General features: G+C 48.6%; 1 protein-coding gene across 1 annotated transcript in view; it reads right to left on the bottom strand.

Moving 5' to 3' along the window:
• Positions 1 to 19,890, bottom strand: part of RBFOX3 (RNA binding fox-1 homolog 3) — a 210,528-nt gene that overhangs the window by 125,816 nt on the left and 64,822 nt on the right. The gene's annotated exons all lie outside the window — the stretch shown is intronic.

Below are 19,890 nucleotides of genomic sequence, written 5' to 3'. Positions count from 1 at the left end.
ATCCTGAAAGCCAAGGGAGGCTCTGGGGACACTTGTCAGTCCCTGCGACGCAGAACTTGACGGTTTGGGAGCTGATTTTCTGGAAAGCAGTGCCCACGTTGCTGGTACAGTGTAGCTTTGGCCTTAGAGTTAGAAATAGCCAGGGGTTTGGGTGAACCCTTTGTGATCAACATTTTCAGGCATTTCCCCCAACCTTTTGTTTTTGTTCCCACTATGGCAGCCTAACTGATGCACTAGTCCAAACACATGTGTGCATTTGTATCAAAGAGCTCCTGACATCTGATATTCCAAAGAAAAGCTCTACCCTGAGTCAGGAGCTTTGCAGTCCCATGAAGCTAGACCGCTGACAACCCTGATAACGGAAATGCTCTGTCAAAGGTCGGGAGAGCCCTAGTGGGCCGGGCAGGGTCGAGGCCTCTGTGCCCCATGCTGGTCAGTTAGCTCCTTCGGTGTGGCAGGTGGAGCCATGGTTGGGAAGGGGCTCAGAAACCCAAGCTCAGGAAACCCACACTCTCTTACAGGGATCATCAACTTTGCTCAAGGGAAATTCTCGGCATGAAAAGAAGCCTGGGCAGCACGAGCCTGGGCAAATCACTTACCCATCCTAAGCCTCAGTTTCCCCCATCTATAAGATGGACCCTACGGTCAATGGGATAACATGCTGAATGAGCTAACAGCTGTGTGAGCCCCTCGTAAGCGGGGAGATGCTGTGCACAGATAAAGCACTAAGAGTGCAGCTCCTGCTGCGCCCGGCTCAGCGGAGGGGGTGTGGGGACTGCGATTTGGAGGAATGAATGGCCTTAGTCTCTGACAGGTCCTCCCCCCTGCTCAGTTACTTGTGTTGGGGTCAAGGAGGACGCTGCCCCCGATATGCTTAAACCATGAGGCAGTTGGGGCTGCTGAGGGACTCTTGGTTCCCTTCTCCCCCACCACTGGGGGATTTCTGAGCTCCCCACCACTGAGGTTTTAGGAGGCTTGGAGGTATTGTCCTGCCCCTCCCCCCTTATTCTTTACAGTCAAAAGTTTCCTGAGAAGAGATTTTGTGACGAGCCCTTTGTAACGATCTTCTAAGAGCTAAGTTCTTGATACTGCAGATTCTTCTTAATTGAGGTGGGCAGTGGGCGGGCCATTCTCAAGGAAAATGAGACAATGGTGTTTGTCTCTACACTTGGACCTCTCACCCCCAGGCCCAAGATGCCTTGACCAGCGCCTCAGCCTGCCTCCTTCTCAGGAGCTCTGCCCCCTTCCACCCTGGTGCCTTGAGCCAAGAGTGGTTTTTAAGACACTGGACACCAGGCAATGAAGGACAGTGATCTCTGAGAGATGGGAAACCAGTGAGGGGAGTCCCCACAGCTTGCCATCTAGAGAGTTTTCAGGCCAAAGTGCAGGGACCCCAAGTAGAGCCTGGTGTTGTCCTTGAGCTGAGACAGAGCTGAGAGCTGGGGAGACCAAGTTGGCTGGCGCTGCAAGGCTGGATAGCAGAGAGGAGAGAGTTGGAAAAAGCAGGGACCCTGGAGAACTGTAGAGGGTCCCCAGTGAGTATTCAGCTGAGTACTCATCAGCACATGCATTTGAGGGAAGAACCATCTGAAAGGATTAGAGGAAACTGTGTTTGGCACTCACTCGGGGCCAGGAATAGCGTGTGTCCTCACCAGCCAGACTGGGACACTTCCCGGTTCATGGAGCTCAGAGGGGCTTGCCTTGGTAGTAGGGGACACTGAACCTAGACTAACCATGCCTTGGGGCCTAACAAATCTTAAAAGCAAGATCTGAGAGGATCAAACTCTTTCTAAATAACTTAGTTGCATCCCAGAACAAAGCGTAAGGGTATCTATAGGAATAAAAGTATCCAGCACCCAAGAAGATAAAATTTACAGGATGTAGCATCCAGTTAAAGATTACCAGGCATGGGCTTCCCTGGTGGCGCAGTGGTTAAGAATCCGCTTGCCAATGCAGGGAATACGGGGTCGAGCCCTGGTCCGGGAAGATCCCACATGCCGCAGAGCAACTAAGCCCGTGCGCCACAACTACTGAGCCTGCGCTTTAGAGCCCGCAAACCACGACTACTGAAGCCCGTGCGCCTAGAACCTGTGCTCTAGGCCACCAGAAGTGGTAACTGTATGGATAAATATATGACTTTTTCCTTATTACTTAAATCTCTTTAAAATATAACCGTTTAAACAAAAAACAGCATTGTAAGGTTTATTACACATGCATAAATAAAATACATGGTAATAATAGCATGAAGGTCAAGGGGGGAGAAATGGAAGTGTACTTATACTTGTGCCAAGTGGGTTAATATCACCTGAAGGTAGACTGTAATTAGCTAAATATATACATTATAAACTCTAAAGCAACCGTCAAAATAACAAAATAAGAGGTATAGCTAATAAGTCAAGAATGGAGATAAAATGGAATAATAAAAAAATACTCAATCCAAAAGAAAGCAATAAAAGAGGGAAAAGGGAATAAGGAACAAATGAGAAAAACAGAAAAATAGTGAGATGATAGACTTAAGCCTATGCTGGATTAGAGTTTGAAAATCAATGAATATAATTCACCAAGTTTTTAAAGTATTTTTTTTAAGGCAGCAATTAGAGGAAAATGATCCTCTTTATTTTTTTTTGAATTTTATTTTATTTATTTTTTTATACAGCAGGTTCTTATTGGTTATCCATTTTATACATATTAGTGTATATATGTCAAAGTTTTTTTTTTAACAGACTAAAAAAGGAAAAGCATATGACCATTTCAGTAGACACAGGAGGGGAATTTAACAAAAATCAACATCAATTTCTAATAAAAAACTGATAAAACCTTTCAACAAGCTAGCAATAGAAGGGAACTAGGAATAGAAGGGAATCTATGAAAAACCTACAGTTAATATCATACTTGACAGTGAAAGGCTTACTATCTTTTGAGATCAAGAATGTCCATTTTCACCACTTCTACTCATTGTTCTACTGGAGGTTCAGTGGAACAAGGCAAGGAAAAGAAATAAAAGGTCTCCAGATTGGGGGCTTCCCTGGTGGCACAGCGGTTGAGAGTCCGCCTGCCGATGCAGGGGACACGGGTTCGTGCCCCAGTCCGGGAGGATCCCACATGCCGCAGAGCGGCTGGGCCCGTGAGCCATGGCCGTTGAGCCTGCGCGTCCAGAGCCTGTGCTCCACAACGGGAGAGGCCACAACAGTGAGAGGCCCGCGTACCGCAAAAAAAAAAAGGTCTCCAGATTGGAAAGGAAGAAGTAAAACTGTCTTTATTCACAGACAGCATGATCATCAATGTAGGAAATCTGACGGAATCTACAAAAAAGCTACTAGAACTAGTAAGTGAGTTTAGCAAGGTTTCAGGATAGAAGATTGATATCCAAAAACATAATTGTATTTCTATACACTAGCAACAAACAATCAGAAATTGAAAGAAAAATACCATTTAAAATAGCATAAAATATGCAATACCTAGGGATACTCCACAAAAATTCACACATTACTGATTACTAGAAATTCAGTCACATATCTCTATAAATTCTCCTAGTGTGGTAACATGAGTCAGATTAAGATATCTTGGTTTTCCCTCCAGTTCGAAGCCCAGACAAAATGTGAGCGTAAGAGGCCTCTCTCATGCTTATTGTCTCCTGGGTCCCACTGGGTTGCAACTACCTGGCATTATAACTCAGAGTTAGTAGAAAGAGGGATGAGAGTAGTATTTTTTCCCAGGTTGGAGGAAATCCTGGACCACATTTCATCACTAGCCCCATGGAAGAAGAATACAATAAAAGATGAAAATCTAAATGGTAAAGAAATCAAAAAGGGACAGGGAAAAGATCTCTTCAAACCACTCTACTTATGAAAGTATAAAAGTCCTATTCATAGTAGGGTTAATTTTTCCACCACATTCCTTTACATGCTTCTTCCTTATGGGTGAAGGAAGGTGGGAAATTTTGCAACCTAGAGGTTATGCTCCAGCTACAATCACCCACTGCTTGGACCCTTTCTTTAAAAATGAATAAAGTGGCCATTATAAAAAAAAATGCAGTACCTAGGGATAAATCAGACAAGAGACATGTAAGACCTATACACTGAAAATTGCAAACTACAGATGAGAGAAAGGAGCCCCAGTTAACTGGGGAGACACACCTTGTTTATGAGTCAGGAGACAATACTGTTAAGATTCAAGTTGATCTATAGACTCAATGCAATCCGGATCAAAATCCCAGTGGGCATTAAAAAAAAACTCCATGCGTGGATTCTAAATTTAGGGGACCTAGAATAGCCAATACAACTTAGAAAAAAAAAAGAACAAAGCTGGAGGGCTAACATTACCTGATTTTCAGACTTATTATAAAGCTACAATAATCATGACAGTATGGTATGGCATCAAGGTAAACAAATAGATCAATGCAACTAAGTCCAGAAATGGACCCACACATATGTGACAAGTAATTTTTCACCAGGCTGAAAAGGTAATTCAATGGATAAAGGACAGTTTTTTTTTTTAAATAAGTAATACTGAAATCATGGGCTATCCATATGCAGAAAAATGAACTTGAAGCCATACTTCCCACCGTACACAAAAATGAACTCAACATAAATCATAGACCCAAATGTAACACCTAAAACCTATAAAATGTTTAGAAGAACGGATAGGAGGAAAAAAGTCTTGGTGACTTTGGGTCAGGCTAAGATTTCTTAGATACAGCATGATCTATGAAGAACACATTAGTAAACTAGGATTTATCCAAATGAAAAAGTCAGCTCTTTGAAAGGACACTACTGGGAGAATGAGAAGTCAGACCAATTAGAAGAAAATATCTGCAAAGCAGGGGTCTGATAAAGGACTCGTATCAAGAATATATAAAGAACTCCCCAAACTCAACAATAAGAAAACAAACCACCCAAAAAATATAGGCAAAGATTTGAACAGACACTTCACCAAAGGAAATTTTGGAACGTCAAACAACCACATGAAAGGTGTTCAACATCATTTGTCATCAGGGTAATGCAATGGAAACCACGACCAAATACCATTTCATACCTGTTAGAATGGTTAAAATTATAAAGACCGATAACACCAAGTGTTGGTGAGAATATAGAACTGTGATCCTCACACCTGGCTGGTGGGAATATGAAATGCTGCAATCACTTTGGAAGACAGTTTGGCATTTACTTAAAAAGTTGAACACACACTTTCCATAGGATCCAGCCATTTCATTCTTGGTATTTTACCCAAGAGAAAAGCAAGCAGGTGCCTATACAAAGACTTGGACACAAATGCTCAAAGCAGCTTTATTTGTAACAGCCCCAAACTGGACACAACCCAGATGTCCTTCAAGGACTAAATGGATAAACAAACTATGGTGCATTCATAGCATGGAATACTACTCAGTAATAAAAAGGATGAACTATGGATGAATACCACCACCTGGATGAATCTCAACATAGCCTGCGTGAAAGAGGCTAAACCCCACCCCCCCAAAAGAGTACATATGGCATGATTCTATTTATATAAAACGCTAGGAAAAACAAACCATTTTATAGTGACAGGAAGCAGATCAGTGCTTGACTGGGAAGAGGGGATTGGGAAAGGGTGGGAGGAAGAGGTTAAAGGGGCATCAGGAAAGTTTCGGGGGTGATGAATATGTTCGGTATCTTGACAGTAGCGATGACGTTGTGGGTATAAACATATGTCAAAACGTTAAATTGCACACTCTGAATACATGTAGTTGATTGTGTATGCATTATACTTTGATAAAGCTGATTAAAACACCAAGTTTGCAAAAATTCAAGTCAGCAAATCACTGCATCATTCCTTAGAGCACAAATGGACTCTTTATCCACAGACAGATTCACCTGAAGACTGGTTTGTATGTTTCCACGTAAAATGAGACTCATTTTATAAAGACGGCATGGCAAGAAAGCTGCCATATGTAGCAGCTTTGTGGTTACAATACTCCGTAAGAGCATGAGACCAAGGCTGACTGCACTTTCTCGGTCCCCTCCTACGGAGAAACGCATCGAACACCCACAGAGACAGGACAGCCACTCCCTGGGGACCCTGTCATGCGTCACCCAGGGCCACAAGAAGAGGAGCCCTGATGGAAAGCCAGTGAGCGGGGCCCGCGCTGTCCTCCCCACATAGCCCCTGTGGTCTGCGATGAGCGGTTTCCAGGACAAAGCTCCCTGGCCACGTCAAGCTCCATTTGGCCAACGCCCACTTCTGGGGCAAGCAAGGGTGGGCTTGCAGCAAAAACAATGCAAAAGCGAACACCAAACTAAATTTCCAGTGTTTGGCTCAGGAAGGCGTCAGACTCCTCCCACTTGACAGCGTTACTTCCGTTTCTGATCTGAGAACACGCTTTGCCATCCTTGTCACCTGCAGCCCAAGACCGAGGAGCCCATGAGGAGAAGCCTGCTGGGACCCAGGCTTACAAATACACGGCGAACCTGCCTTTTCTAATTTCATTCACAACAAATATACATTATGTTTATAATAACTTTTCCCCCCAAAGTATAACTCTGAAAGTGAACCTACAAAGGAGATCAGCTGCAGGCAGAAGGAACACAGGGACCCAGGGCTCAGGTCACACCTGTCCATTACCCCCATGAGGATCGGCATTGGGAACTGAGCCCCCTCCCCGAGAAGACCAGGCCACAGAGGGAAGTCAGACCACCCTGGACCAGTGAGCCTGAGGTGCCCTTGGTTCAGAAAGCTGTGCAGTTCAGGCGTGCACACCTGGGCCCTGAGTACCTGGGGCAGGGGAGGGGAGGGCAGGGACCAGGAAGGAATCAGCACGGATTCCCTGGCCGCTTGGAGCTGCTAAACAGCGTCACCTTTAAACAAACTCCTGTCCCCTCATTTCCCTGCTGGCTCCTCTGGCTCCCCAGACCTGCCTTCCCAGGCATTTTGGACAGGCCCATTGGGGGGATGAGCTAAATAAGCCACCCCCGCTTCAGCCTCCACAAATCTCCTCCCTCCAGCGCATAGGAAACCCAGAACCCCCCAGCAGCCATTGTCAGCAGCTCCCAAGATGTTCAACATGGGCACATCTGTCAAAAACTATTCAGGAAAAAAAAGAGAAAGTCTTTATACCTTTTATTCAGCCAATTTTTCCCGAGGCACTGTGGGCTCTCTAAGAAAAAAAAGAGAGAGAGAAGAAGGGGAGAGGATTAGATTTATTGTCGTCATTGCACATCTGGTTGCCGGCTGCGATTTGCTCATTGACTAGCCAAGTCTGGAAGAAGAGGCATTATCTCCCTGGGAGGCCGAGGAAACCTGCCCACGTTAAACTGCACGGCCAGTGTGGCTGGGAGTCTACGTCTGATTTAACAGGCAAAGACAAAGGGAAACAGAACACCGTGGTCCTGTCATCCAGATTTTCCAAACTCATTTTCCCTGCCACTCTGGGATATTCCTTTGTGTTTTTTTCTCTGTCTTCCCTTTGCCCCAAACTCTGATCTGCCCCCTCTTCTTCTTCCTTACCCCCACCTGGTTTTGAGGTTATCCTCATATGGGGACTTTGTGAATTGTGGATGTGGTGTTTAATCCCAAACTGGGTTCCCCTGCTACCTGCACTGGTTTGTCCCCACCTCCCCAGTAATACTGGGGTGTCTCTCTGTATGGGGTCATGGTGCTCACATCTATTTTAATATTCGTCAAAGGATAACACAGGGTGGGACTTCCCTGGTGGCGCAGTGGTTAAGAAGCCGCCTGCCAACGCAGGGATCACAGGTTCAAGCCCTGGTCTGGGAAGATCCCACATGCCGCGAAGCAACTAAGCCCGTGCGCCACAACTACTGAGCCTGAGCTCTAGAGCCCGCGAGCCACAGCTACTGAGCCCACGTGCCATAACTACTGAAGCCCACACGCCTAGAGCCTGTGCTCTGCAACAAGAGAAGCCACCACAACGAGAAGCTCGCGCACTGCAACGAAAAATAGCCCCCGCTCACCGCAACTAGAGAAAGCCTGTGTGCAGCAACGAAGACCCAACACAGCCAAAAATAAATAAATAAAATAAATAAAAATTAAAAAAGAAAAAAAAGGATAACACAGGGAAAAGTGGAAGAGCTGCTATTGCTTAAAGAGAAGCAAGAGAGTTCTAAATCTCACAAATACATGATTTCAGAAGCCACTGTTGTGTGTTGTTTGGAATTAGGTGCAGCTTCCAGGAGCTTCCATTGGCAGGAGCAGCTCAGAGCTAGTGCCAGACTAGCAGGGGCCAGGCGTTAACTCCTTTTATAATCCAGGAATCTGGGGCCAGAGAGATCAAGGTACTTGCCTAGAGTCACAAAGCTGATTCCTGGGGGCCTGAGGACTGCACACATGTGTCTGGACTCCTAATCCTGCCCTTTTCTCATTGGGCACTTCAGAGATTAGAAATGAGGTTGTGTGTATGTGTGTGCGTGTGTGTGCGTGTGTGTGTGCTTTTTCTGGACTTAAATTTTCCTTATTTTAGTAGTGTTCCATAATTTTATAAGTACATATCTTACACATCCATTTTTATTGTGGTAAAACACACATAACATAAAATTTACCATTTTAGCCATTTTAAAGTGTACAATTCAGTGGTACTAAGTACATTCACATTGTTGTGCAACCACCACCATATCTGGTTCTAGAACTTTTTCATCACCCCAAAAGGAAACCAGGTACCCATTAAGGAGTCACTCCCCGTCGCCCTCTCTCCACTGTGTGTGTATTTCTTTTTTTAAACTTAGCATAAACAGGATAAAAACAAGTGAAAAGCTTCTAAAATCAAAAGGCAGTCAGACTGGACCTCTTTTTTAAGATGTAGAAAATCACCATCATTACCATCATCAATATCACCAGGGAGAGCAGGTAGATGCTGTCACTTATTTTGCACATTTTATGTGCCAGGTGCAGGCACTACTCTTATCATCCCCATTTTTCAGATGAAAAAACTGAGGTGCACTTTGGTTAAGCAACTGCCCCACCACTGGGGCGACCGGGTTTCCCTGGCAGGTTCCCACTGTGCTGCACTCCCTCTCACCCACAAACGGAAAGAGGCACGCTTCTCCGTGGGAAACGAGGGTTAAAAGTGGAAAGAGAACATTTAATGTGTGGAGCCTGCTTGGCCTGTGTTAGAGTTTGTGCAAATCACGCAGGCGATATTTCATGGGAAATCGCACCCCCAACCCCCAACCACAGCAGGGAGGGCCGTGGGCCAAGGCGTGGCTGAACTTGAACCACACAAGGAGAGGCCATCACGGAGGTGGCCCCCCTATAGCCTCTGTTTGTTGCTCGACATCTCCCCCACCCTCCCAGTCAAATGGCAAAAGCAAGTACTTCTGGTACATGTCTACACGCAGCTCACAAAGTGACTCGATGCGATTGGAAGGCACCGTCGAATGAAGGCGTCATTACAAAACGAGACGGATTGAATCAATCAGCTTTCATCAACCGCCGCCTTCAGTTGATTTGGGGGATTTTCTTATTGTCGTCTTTTTTCTTGTTTTTTTTTTCTTAAAGTGAGTTTTCCTCCCAGTGCAATTCAATTTGTTTCCATTTAATTCAATCCATCCAGCCCCAGTGAGCAAACACACACACTGGCTGGAGCACAGGTCTGGGCCAAGTGTGTGGGCGTTGGATGCGAGGAGTCTGCTCTGCTGGGCAGGTGGCCGCAGGGCCAGAGAACGCGGGCTAGTCCGGGATTGGGGGTGGGGCAGTTCCTTCCTCCCTGTCCTTGCCTTTCCTCCACCGAAACAACTCCCAAGATCCCTCTCCTTTACCCACTGTGTCCAACCCACAGATTTCCTCTAAGCGCCAGGGAAGCTTCTGGCCCTGAATTCCCCATCTTTGGGCGACATCTTCACAGATCAGGGCTGGCAAGGCATCCCCACCCCCACCCAGCCTCCACTGGTCCTAAGGTCCTGAGTCACTCCTTGAGTTCTCCTAAATGTTTCCCATGGTTACAAGTGTCCTTATTTGGTCAAAGCAAAATATTTGGTACCTATGCCATTTGAACCCAGGGGTTACACCGACTCAGTCCACGTAAGGAGTCTCAGAGGCTGGGACCCATGTCCATCTCCAAAGAACCTCCACGTTTTGAAGGACCCAGAACCAGAGGGGTGGCCAGGAGGACGTGCTGAACCTGATGCCTTCACCATCGGTTGGACGTGACGGTCCAGCCTATTTTCCTGGTGCTTCAGGCTGAGCCTCCCTGGCTCTTCCCTTTCCTCTGTCCGGGTACAGGATCTCCAGGGTAATGAAGTTTTCACCTGTGCCTCCCTGGAGGCTCTTGCTACTTGGAAAGGAAGTGGGGCCCGTGTAGACCTGCTTCCTCTGTGGTCTGGCTCTCCTCCTGGCGTGAACCAGACGGGGACGGGCCGACTCTGACGGGGCTTGTCTTGCATTCTGAGACAAACACTGGCTTCTCCCTTCCTCTTCCACGTCCCCGGCATTTCCCATCTTCCCACCCTCTGCCCTCTACTCTCTCACCTCACCCACCCTGTCCCACCACCCCATCTGGGAGAGGAGGGAGGGAGGAGCCTGGGGCTCACCCTGCTGCCCGGGCCTTGCTGACAACATCCACCCGTGTGCGTGCTGCTGGGCTGGGAAATGTGCAGCTGACTCTCAGCCTCACGGTTAGCAAACACGGCTCTCAGCCACTCAGCGGGATAATCAATTATGGAGATTTTTGCCTCCGTGATCAGGTACGTGGAGGAGCACAGCTCATCAGACCAGGGGCGCTGAGTTCCCAAGCACACCCGTGGAAAACCCTTCCGCAAAGTCCAAACAGAGCAAGACGCATTTACCAAGCTCAGAGGGTCTCCACCCAGCCCAACTCCCACTGCAACAGCCTCTGCACGAAGTCTGCTGAGCTAGAAACTGCAGACTTCCCAGGGGAGACTTGGTGGGCAAGGAGTTACCCAGAGGGGAGCTGCTCTCCGTTTGCTGGGGCGGGACGTCCCCACCATCTGGCACTCGCCCACTGGACTGTGACTCCCACCCCCACCCCACAGAGGCCATATCTCACCGGCCCCGCGGCCCCAGAGCCTGGTGCAGGGCCAACGCGGACGGAGGCAGTGGATGTTTGGTGGACGCATGAATGAATGAACCATCCGGCAAGCATTTGCCACGAGGGATCGGGACCAGATGACCTTTTTGAGAAGCGGGACTGGGTCCTTCTGGAGTGATATTTGCTCCTGGGGGTCCCATCATGGATGGACACTCACCCCCACGGGGACCATTCCTCACCGTCTCCCTGCTCAGTTCTCCTTCACCACAGACTTCACCAGCTCACAGCTTAACCTGCCGCCCTCACCCCTGTCCCCCTCTGATGCCGAGTTCCTCTTGGGCTTTTCTCTGCAATTCTCCTCAAGAGCATTAGTATCTGCCTTTATTCAACCACATCCAAATGACGGAGGTCACTCCCTTTAACCTGTGTTCTCTTCTGTCCTAAACCATTGGATTTTTCAGAAATTAAGCCTCAACTTGCTTGTATCACCCTTGGGATAAAAGAACACGCATCCTGCACCTCTATGTTCATAACAGCCCTATTCACAATGTCCAAGACATGGAACCATACTAAATGTCCATCAATAGACGAATGGATAAAAAAGTTGTGGTACATATATACAATGGAATATTACTCGGCCATGAAAAGGAACGAAACTGAGTCATTTGTTGAGACGTGGATGGATCTAGAGACTGTCACACAGAGTGAAGTAAGTCAGAAAGAGAAAAACAAATATCGTATATTAATGCATGTATGTGGAACCTAGAAAAATGGTACAGATGAACCAGTTTGTGGGGCAGTAGTTGAGACACAGATGTAGAGAGCAAACGTATGGACACCAAGGGGGGAAAGTCGTGGGGGGGTGGGGATGGTGGTGTGCTGAATTGGGCAATTGGGATTGACATGTATACACTGATGTGTATAAAATTGATGACTAATAAGAACCTGATGTATAAAAAATAAAATAAAATTCAAAAAATTTAAAAAAAACCTCAAAAAAAAGAAGATGTGGCATATATATTCAATACACACACACACACACACACACACACACACACACACACACACGTACACAATGGAATATTACTCAGCTATAAAAAAGAATGAAATAATGCCATTTGCAGCAACATGTATGGACCAAGAGATTATCCTACTAAGTGAAGTAAGTCAGAAAGAGAAAGACAAATACCATATGATATCACTTATATTGGAATCTAAAATACAATATAAATGAACACGTCTACGAAAGAGAAATAGACTCACAGACAAAGAGAACAGACTTGTGGTTGCCAAGGGGGATGGGGGATGGGGGGCATGGATTGGGAGCTTGGGATTAGCAGATACAAACTAGTATATATAGGATACATAAACAATAAGGTCTTACTGTATAGCACAGGGAACTATATTCAATATCCTGTGATAAACCAGAATGGAAAAGAATATATATATATATATGTATGTATGTATAACTGAGTCACTTTGCTGTACACCTGAAACTAACACAACATTGTAAATCAACTATTGGGTTGGCCAAAAAGTTTGTTTGGTTAGTAAATACATTGTTCGATAAAATTCTTGGTGAAAATGAAAAATGTCTTTCAGTTTTACTTAAAAACAAATGAACATTTTGGCCAGCCCAATATAATTCAATAAAATTGAAAAAAAAAAAGAACACTCATCTATTAGTAAAACCCATTTTTAGTGTGGGTCATGCAAAATGACTTGCCAGAAAAACTCCTCTCCCATTGTGGCCCAGACGCCCCCTCACTGGTGGCGCTCCCGTGGCACACCCTGGACTTCCTCCCTCCCCTTCCCAGCCAGGTGCCGAGTCACTTGACTGTGAGGCAGGGGTAGAAAGGTATGGAGAAAGTGTAACATGTATTTGTGACTGGTTGTGACTCCAGCTATTTGCTAAAATTATTTACTAGTAGCCATCTTGTCTCTTATTTATTGAGCATCTATTATGTGCCAGACACTGAATATACAAGCCTCAGATCAGCCCATGAGGTAGGCATTATTATCCCCGGTTTCCTGATGAGAAAAAGGATGCTCAGATATTTATCCAGGTCCATTTCACTTTAAGTCCCAGTCCACTACACCACACCCTCCTGCACTTTTGGAGAAGAGGGTTTGGAGAATCCATCATTGTGGAATACCTGTGTTCTTAGCTCCACTGGAAAGAATAACCCAGTCCGCCACAGATGCCTGTGTTCCAGGACAAACAGGAAATGGCCTGTCCTGTCAGGGGTGTTTGGGAGAGGAAGAGCTTGTTGATGCTGAAGGCGCTGAGGAGGCTGCCGGTGACAACACAGACCCATTTTTGCAGGAGGAAGCTTGGGTGTCTAAGTCAGCTCAGGCTGCCATAAAAAAATACTGCAGCCTGGGGGGCTTAAATAGTTCTGGAGGCTAGAAGACTGAGATGCAGGTGCCGGCGTGGTTGGGTTCTGGTGAGAGCCCACTTCCCTGCTTGCAGACAGCTGCCTTCTTGCTGTGTCCTCACACAGTAGGGAGAGAGCTGTGGTGTCTCTTCAAATAGGAAGGGCACTAATAAAGGCACTAATCCCATCATGGGACCCTATGCTCATGACCTCATCTAACCCTAATCACCTCCCAAAGACCCCACCTCCTAACACTATCACAGTGGGGGTTAGGGCATCAATCCACAAATTTGGGAGAACACAAATGTTCAGTCCGTGGCACGTTCCCCAGCTTCACTCTTTCCTTTGCTGTTTTCTTTCTGCATCTTCCCAAATGTGCAGCGCTGGTGCTGGGCTCTTGCTTAAGATCAGAGCAGATTTATCTGGCGTCGTACACATTGCTGCAGTGCAGTCGCCAGCCCAGGAAGGATCTCAGGGGCCCCTTGCCTACCGTGGTCATGCTACTGCTTAGGGTCTCTGCTCAGAGAGCCTGGTGCCCACCCCCACCTTGACCTTCTGGGGAGGAACAGGCCAGGTGGATGGTATTGAGGCAGCATTAAACACCCTGCCTGTCCACTGCTACTCCTGCTGTAGTACTTTGGATTTTATTAAATAGCCTATTTTTTGCTCTAAGAGGAACTGGAGGTGAACGGTGCAGTTTTATAAATAAAAAATTAACCGTGGGTGCCTTAAACACGACTTTTGATGATGGCCATCACAATGCCAGAGCCACCTCAATTTAAAGGTGTTTTTTTTTCCTTTTTATGAAAAGAAATTCACCTTTGGAGAGAAGAGGAGAGGACAGGAGAGGAGAGTGGAGGGAAGAGATGGGGCGGGGAGAGGAGGGCTGCTGGCTCCTGGCTCAGAGACCCCGAGGCACTGAAAGGGAGACTGGGGAGTTCTAGCAGGTTCTGGCCATCAGTGGTTGCAGGGCCCACTGGGGTTCTGAGCACACAGGGAACAGGGCCACCAGAGGAAGAGCCACCCCCCGATGGGCCCTCACAGGGCGTCAGGGCAGGAGCGAGGTTTCTCTGTGCTCAGAGCAGCCCAGACCCCTCTCCCAGGAAGGCCAGGCAGAGATTAGGGCCCCCCCAGCCACAGTCCCCGCTTCAAGGTCCTCCAAGGCCTTTCGTCCTGCTCCAGGGCACAGGGAGCAGGTGGGTCCATCTCACCCTCTGCCCGAAGGGCGGCCCTGTGGGCCCTGCAGCAGTAACAGCACAGCTGACACCTGCTGAGTGTGCAGGCAGAGGGTGGGGAAAGCCCAGCAGCCCATTGTGGGTCCACTGGTCCCAGAACGCATGTGGCTTTGGTGCCCAATGTCTGCCAAACCCTTCTGTCTGTCTGTGACTCCCCGGCAGTCCCTCCTCTGACCTGTGGACAGCTGGCTCTCCCGGCTGTGATGGACTTCGCAAACTCCTGAGCTTCAGGATCCCCACCCGGCCCAGCCCCATGGCCCCTGTGCTGCCTCGGCCTTTGCCAGCAGCCCCGATGCCATCAGTTGCTCATGCTGTGTAGGAGGCTCTGTCTGGTGGGATGAGGTCAGCAGGCAGCTGGTGCGGAGGGCCCTGGGGAAGGTGCTTCTCCACGTTAGCTGAACTCAGCAGGGACATGGGACTCGAGTGAGCTCACTGGTCACAGGGCCAGTGGCATTTCCAGCATCTGAGCTGTCTGCCAGCACTACTGCATGTCACCCTTCTGTCCCAGGGTTGGCCAGGAGCAGAAAGTGAGGCCCAGGGAGGGAGTTTTCCCAAGGTGGACACAGCTCCAAAGGACCAAAGCTGGGAAAAGAATGTCCAGTGCCACCAGGCAGATGGCAGATGGTGTGGGGCAGGGACCAGAGAACCTGCTGTGGACACGGAAACCATCCAGGGGCCAGAGTCACAGAGGAAACGTGGGAGAGTAGGGGTGGCACCTCCTCCCTGAGGAGCTTTCCAACACACAATCCCTATCGCCAAGAGTCCTGCAGTGGTTTACTTCAGCAAGTCTACGGAACCCGCTTGGCCGTCAGCCCATGGAGGAGATGCCAGCTGCACTGGATAGAATGGTACCTCCAGAAATGTGTGTCCCCCTGGAACCTCAGAATGGGAGAGAGGGCCTGCAGATGCAGCCAGTTAAGGGTGAAGATGAGATCATCCTGGATTAGGTAGGTCTTAAGTGCAATGAGAGTGTCCCCATAAGAACCAGAAAAGGGGCAGACACAGGCACAGAGAGGCCATGTGACAACAGAGGCAGGGACTAGAGTGATGTGGCCACAGGCCAAGCAAAGCCTGGGCCTCCAGAAGCTGGAAGAGACGGGAAGGATCCTCCCCTAGAGCCTTTGGAGGGATCGTGGACCTGCTGACACCTTTATTTCAGGCTTCTGGCCGCCAGAACTGTGAGAGAATAATTTCAGTTGCTGTAAGCCCCATAGTTTGTGGAAATGTGTGACGGCAGCCCCAGGACACTAATCTGCCAGCCTTTTCCAAACGCCTTAGAACGATCATGACATTTGCCCCAACCCATGCTGCACCTCTCTTGTCCTGGCCTGGGCAGCCTGGGCCCAGACCTCAGCAGCCCTTCCTCCTACTCACTGGCCCTCTGTGACGTCATTCTGATGATGCCCACTCTCCAATGGTCACCCCTCCGAGAGCTGTTCTTTCTAATGCAAACTAGAGGGATGGAGAGGCCACAGCTGAGCTGTGGTCCGAGGAGGATGCTGCACGGCACGCTGGTGTCTTGCAAACGGATCCTGAGAAACATCTTTCAGGCTGAAAAACCCCAGGAAAACCACTGTTCCCTTGACGGGTATTTTGTATCCACTTTTTTTAAAAAAATAAATTTATACATTTTTGGCTGTGTTGGGTCTTTGTTGCTGCATGTGGGCTTTCTCTAGTTGTGGCGAGCGGGGGCTATTCTTCATTGTGGTGCATGGGCTTCTCATTGCAGTGGCTTCTCTTGTTGTGGAGCACGGGCTCTAGGCATGCGGGCTTCAGTAGTTGTGGCACTCAGGCTCAGTAGTTGTGGCTCGGGGGCTCTAGAGCACAGGCTTAGTAGTTGTGGTGCATGGGCTTATTTGCTCCGTGGCATGTGGGATCTTCCCGAACCAGGGCTTGAACCCGTGTCCCCTGCATTGGCAGGCAGATTCTTAACCACTGCACCACCAGGGAAGCCCTTGAATCCACTTTTTAATTTGTTTGGGGTTTGGGGGGTTTTGTTTGATTTTTTATTATGGTAAAATATATGTAACAAAAAATTGACCATTTTAACCATTTTTAGGTATACTGTTCAGGGGTAAATACACTCACACTGTTGTGCAATCATCACCACCGTCCATCTCCAGAACTTCTTCATCCTCCCAAACTGAAACTCTGTCCCCATGAAACACTGACTCTCCATCCTCTCCCCCAGCCCCGGCGCCTTCCATTCTCCTTTCTGTCTCTGTGAATTTGACTCCTCCAGGGACCTCCTCTGAGTGGAATCACACAGTATTTGTCTTTCCGTGACTGACTCATTTCACTGAGCACAGTGTCCCCACAGCTCCTCCATGTTGCAGCAGGTGTCAGAATTTCATACCTTTTACAGGCTAACATTCCACTATGGATAGACCACATTTTGTTTATTCATCTGTCGATGAACATTTTAAGCCACTTTTGAAGACAGCAAGAATCATACAATCAGCCATGTTTCCCATTTTTCTTTGGCTGCTGGCAAGTTCAGAAAAGAGAAGAAATGGGGCTCAACCTCGCTAGTTGTATTTCAAACCCCCGACAGCCATCTTTTCCCTTCCTGTTTCTCTTTTTCTGTTCTCTAATCTTGACTTCTACCTACTGACACATTTCTATTTTATTTAGTGTGGTTATGAAAATGGATGCAAAACCGTCTATGGGACACGATGGGGATACCAGGTAGAAGCGTTCGTCAGCTTATGTTCTCCAAGTTGTCCTTGATGCCACACCAGCTTGTGTATCCCCTGAAGAGTGCTCAGCGTTACAGCTCCTGTCTCCAAGTTCATTCATTCACTCATTCACTCAGCAAACATCTATCGACTCCAGGAGGAGGGGCACAGCAATGCGCACAGCTCGGACTGTGGGGTGTGAACACCTTTGTCTGGTTTCCTGGTCGCGTCCGTGTGCTGGGGTCTGATTTCGCTGAGGAGGCTGTTCTTTCTAATGAAGGTAAAGGGCCCTGTCTGAGCTGTTCCCCGGGGAGCCGGGGGCTGCCACATTCTCTTCAAAACTCGGCTGAAATGGAGTTCAGTGATGGCCAAGTCTGGGCGGCCGTCCAGTCTCCACTTGGCTCCTGTCCCTTCTGTTTCTTTAAAAGCCGGCGGCCCCTGCGCATGGAGAGTCCGCCAGGGCTGTGTTCAAAATCACAGTTGGGATGTGTCGCCTTGTAGGTGATGCTTGGAAACCTGATGATGTACTTACTGCCTCTCCTTAGTAGGGCAGGTCTGGCCCGAGGACACAACCCTTCGGCATAAGCAGTGGGTGGGATGCTGCCCAGTTGCGCCCTGAGCAGAACGGGTCAGGGGTGGGGAGTGTGGTGGAGACCGGGGAGGGGCTGAGTTAATAAACAGGACAGATAGCACCATTCAGCACACAGACGGTCTGCTATACTAGCTTCTTAGATGAGCATGTTTTTCTATCAATAATTTAGACATATCCTTTCTCCTTTGGGAGATGGGCAAAATCTCATTTCCTGAGCAAATCCCCTAAGAAACCAACCTGTTCATTCCTCTAAGATTTTCAGAAATCTGTCTCGATCAACCTACTTATAAAAGTAGAGACTTGGCTGAGAGGGCTGGGAGCTGGGTGCCAGGACAGCTGTCTGCACAGCCCATGGGAGCCAGGCGGAGTCCAGGCAACGTCCCAGGACCACGCTGGGAAGTGCAGCCAGCCCCGTCCTCCTCCACTAGTGCCTTCTGTAAATGCCACGAGGAAGATGTGCAGAGTACAGAACCGTACTGTTTGACTTTAACACAACAACTAGATAATCGCTTGAAGAAATAGAGAAAAGTCAGGCAGAGATGTCCATCTTAGGAAAAATCTTGGGATGAGGTATCTGCAGCTTTTTCCCGCTCCCCAAAGGGGAGAGAAGTCCCTGGTTGTGCTGGGCGCTTATGTTGGAGGTTAATCCACAATCCGGTCCCACCTGGGATGACTGGGAAACCTTTGGCAAGTTTCTCAACCTCTGAGTGCCTTAGTTTACTCACCTGTAAAGTGGGATGACAACAGTGCAGCCCCCATGGTGCCTTTGTGAGGAGTAAAGGAGAACAGGCTAGCATGACACCTGGCGCATTACTGGGGAGGATTTCACCCCAGTAATGAGGTAGTGAGTTTTATTTATTTATTATTTGTATTTATTTTTGGCTGCGTTGGGTCTTCGTTGCTGCGCATAGGCTTTCTCTAGTTGCAGCGAGCAGGGGCTACTCTTCGAGCGGGGGCTACTCTTCGTTGTGGTGCACGGGCTTCTCATTGTGGTGGCTTCTCTTGTTGCGGAGCATGGGCTCTAGAGTGTGTGGGCTTCGGTAGCTGTGGTGCGCGGGCTCAGTAGTTGTGACGCACGGGCTTAGTTGCTCTGCAGCATGTGGGATCCTCCCAGACCAGGGCTCGAGCCCGTGTCCCCTGCATTGGCAGGCGGATTCTTAACCACTGTGCCACCAGGGAAGCCCCGAGGTAATGAGTTTTAAAAGTGAAACCAAGGCTGCCCTGTCTTTGGCAGGAGGACCCCCTTCCTGCCGGGTCCTATTTCTGAGCTGGGACTTGCCACCACAGGCTGGGGAGGGATCTTCCTGCCAGCGTGGCCACGGCAAGGCCCCCTCCCCTGGGTTGGCAATGTCGCAGGCCTTCCCCTTCTTTCAGCTGACAAAGGACACCTGAAACCTCTAAACCACCAAGCCCTGAAAACCCACGGCTGCAACGGCCGTGAAGCCTGGGACCTCGGGCACAGCCAACCACCACCTGCTGCTGGAACGCCGGTGGCCGAGGAGCGCTTAGGTCCTCAAAGTCACGCATTTGTGCTCGGGCTGCAGATTCGGGGGCAGGGGGAGGTAATGAGCTGTAAGTCAAGTCAGAGCCCACACCCACACCTCCCTCTGTTCAGTGCGTCCTGGGTGGCCCTGCTCCAACCCTGCTGCATAACCATGTCTTTTATCTTCTGTAACCTGATGCTTCATACCTGGGGCCTCGCTCACCCTGGAGGGACCATCTCTCCCAGGGCTGGCTAATTCCTAGAGATGGCAGACAACTCCCCCAGCCCATCCTGCATGTACAAACCAACCAACCCAGAGCCCACACCCACACCTCCTCTACGGGGCTCTCACACTCCAGGCCACTGTCCACCTGCCCTAACCACCCCAGGGCCAGGTATCAGACAACTTGGCACAGTCCGTATGCCCAGAACCCACTGAAATTACTCAACTAGCCCAACCTAAGCCTGCTCACCCTGCCTCACCTGTCTGTTCCCTTGGAAACCACAGTCCAGGCTCTTGCCCACATTTTCCGGCTCCCTCTGTCTTCT

This window comes from Lagenorhynchus albirostris, chromosome 20 (assembly GCF_949774975.1).
Source record: "Lagenorhynchus albirostris chromosome 20, mLagAlb1.1, whole genome shotgun sequence".
Taxonomy (NCBI): Eukaryota; Metazoa; Chordata; class Mammalia; order Artiodactyla; family Delphinidae; genus Lagenorhynchus; species Lagenorhynchus albirostris.
Note: the sequence above shows the minus strand (reverse complement) of the source record. Positions and strands in the feature narration are given on the sequence as shown.